The sequence below is a fragment of the Pangasianodon hypophthalmus genome, chromosome 1 (assembly GCF_027358585.1).
Source record: "Pangasianodon hypophthalmus isolate fPanHyp1 chromosome 1, fPanHyp1.pri, whole genome shotgun sequence".
In the NCBI taxonomy this organism is placed as follows: domain Eukaryota; kingdom Metazoa; phylum Chordata; class Actinopteri; order Siluriformes; family Pangasiidae; genus Pangasianodon; species Pangasianodon hypophthalmus.
In genome coordinates this window covers 22,925,813-22,929,009 of record NC_069710.1, presented here as the reverse complement: position 1 = coordinate 22,929,009, position 3,197 = coordinate 22,925,813, and positions in this window count along the sequence as shown.

Here is a 3,197-nt window from a genome sequence, read left to right as displayed (position 1 = left end):
GCGCCCCCTCCCCTCTTCTCTCCTCCACTCCCCTCCACTCCTCTTCACTCCTCTCCTCTCCTCTCTTCTCCTCTCCCGCCCGCTAATCCGTCTCTTGCGCAGTTGTTTTACATCAAAAGCACAGTCGTACATTGTGTACCCACATATCCACTGCTAGTAGGTAATCGCTTAAGCGATCAGTGGAGTGCAGTACCGGTCTGTGCCCGACCTGTTCAACTAAAGATAACGAGCACTGCCTAGCGTCCATGACTGGGGACGATGACAGAAAAACAAACTCATTAGAATGTACCCGTAATGGACCTGAAGCAGTCGCGTGGCATGCACTGCTGGATTCTCGACAATAAAACCCATCTAGTACTTTATTACTCATCCCCAAGCACTTCCTCCGATTGTTTACTACTTGAATTTCCGACATTTTTAAGCCGATTGATGAACCCACTTTAGATGTGCTCATATCCCACCAAGTTGGACTGCATCGATGCTCAGCCCAGAAGATTACCAAATCACCATGGCTGCTTGATTTCTGCTTCGTTTACTTTAACGTGTTGTCATCCAAAAATAAGTGCATTACTGTAAGTCACCAGAGGTGGCATTCCTCTCTGAGTTTGATCCAACACACCCACTTAAATCTGCCATAACTTTATATGGAGGGATGAGAAGAGCTATAATAAATCCGAGTGAGAAAACAAACCACATCAAGAAACCACATACACAGTAGTAGCTGATCATTTAACTAACCAGCTACTAAAGTAAAGCAGTCAATTATTAGTCAATTAATCCATTAATGTATCTGGTAACTTACATTAGTATCATTATTAATATAATGATATTGTCATTGGTGCATTAAGTCATCTTATTGATTGTGGTAATCAGATTACCTCAGCAATAAACTCTTTAATAAACTCATCCATTATGTTTCACCAAACTAAATGTTTCAGTTATTTAATGTAAGCTTCAAATAACCCACTAGGTCACAATTAACCTATTTATCAACTAGCTTACTAACTATAGCTTATCAAATTAGCACACCCATATTAGCTCTTCAGTAGATTAGTGGACTAATTAGTCAGCTCATTAATAGTGGATAAGTATGTTAATGTTAACTATGAACTCATCAGTTAGCTTATCAGTATACTTCTCTCATAAATAATGATGAAATAATCAACTAGTAAATGGACCAACCAATTTGTTCATTTGTGAACTAATTAACGCTTGATTATTACCCATTCTTTACTACCTCATCAGTGAACAGTGTTCAGGTTATTGACTAGGACTAATTTGCAAAAGCCTATACACAGCCTATAAAAAGGCCCTGCCAAGCCATTCTTGCCCTCTTTCCCAATCTCATTATATCAAGTTGAGGAAGTGATGTTAAGTATAGTGTTCTGTCCTTTGTTCCTTGCTAATTTTATTATTATTAAATTTGTGAAATGGGTGTGTGTTGATGCACACCTTGAGTGATGGTAATTGTAGTGCTATGGCACCACTAATTGTATTTATAAGTTGGAGCCTATGGTTGTGACCGTAGATCTGAAAGACTTCATTTGCTGTGGAATACAGGCCATTTATCTGCAGTGTGGAGTAGTGAAGTACCCTTCCCTTTGGGTTAGCTTTGGCACCCAAGGTGTTCACAAAATGTGTACAAGTCACCTTAGAGCCCCTCAGTGCAGGGCTTTGGGCATATTCCTTCATCTGGATGATAAGCTTGACTGAAGACAGAGCTGTCTCAATTATGAATGCAGTCATGAAATTGCAAATGGCCACATTTTGCCCATTTAAAAACTTTCTACATAGAGCTGGAATACTCTTATTTGCAATTCCAGTAGTGAAACTAGGTATGTTGTGCCACAGACCAGTATGATATTGACAGAATGCTCAGAACAGAAGAAAAGTGTAATTTGATGCAAGTCTAGTTTACATCAACCACCAAGGGGGCGCAAAATTGAAAACGATATTGAGGTTGGGCAAGCAAGTGCTAGAAGTGGACAGATCCACATCTTCTCTCTTATGACCTGCCTAGCTACTGGGTCCAATGCTCTCAGATAATGGACATGCTGTCTTACAGAAGTCCTGTGGGAATGGCATATTTACAAGATGGTAGTTCAGCTAACATGGAACACCAACAGAAGATTGGAAGACCTAATCTGGCCAAACAGATCATGGTACTACCTATTGTTTATGTTACTGACAGGCTGTTACTGACAGGCTCTCCATTCATTCTACCCATTAGGCCAGACCTGTGATCTCTGATGGAAGAGTCATTGTGGCACAACAGACCACAAACCTTGAAATTATGGGTCTGACCTGGGATCCATCCCAGCATACTGGCATTTTTGTAAAGGGTCAGACACAGGGTCATGATTGTGCCTGCTGCATTTATTCACCAGGAGTAAGCAGGTAACATTCTCAAAATAGTGCAAACCACTAGGCATAAACCCCTTATCTTGCTCTACAAATGATGTTTTGCAGTTTTTTCAGAGTCAGAAGTAGAAGCATCTTTTTCTGGTTCTACTCTAAAAGTGTGTGGAAGGTATGGATATAAATTGGCTTTTGCTTAAGGCAGCTTTTTTGCTAGCCATCATTATTACCAGACAGGTCTGCATGCAAGAACTGCATATCCTTTCACTCACCACACTGTGTCTGTTTTGGGAACCAGAGTTCACACATGTCATACCATGGATGAACCCAACATTTCTGCTACTCTCACCACAGTGTATTAATAAACCAATCAACATATCTATGGTTGCAGAATAGAGTGTGCCTGTGACCACTGAGTGACTGTCAGCTAGTGGGTCACTGATTAGCTGTTTATTTGCTTTGGAGAAACAGGTTAGCTACAGGAGTTACAGGTTAGCTCATTGGGTGAAGGAAGTGATTGCGTAAGCATAATTGAAAGCAGATCAAGATGCACTTTCTTCTATTAGATGCCATTCAACATGTACTATGGCTACTTCCTTGGCAGCACTAAGAGGAGTGTCCCTTGTGGATAGTCATGAAGCAGCAACAGGGAGCTCATCATCTACATCTGCTAGATTTTACAGCCTGAATTCTGCATCATTGCAGCCTATGTGCTCTGTGGTGAGTTTGTGATTCTCACCCTCAAAAGAGTACAGTATCAGGACATCAGGTGATTCTTATCCTCAGTGGAGAACAATATCAGCACTTGAGTAATTACCATTCTCAAGAGGAAGCAGTTT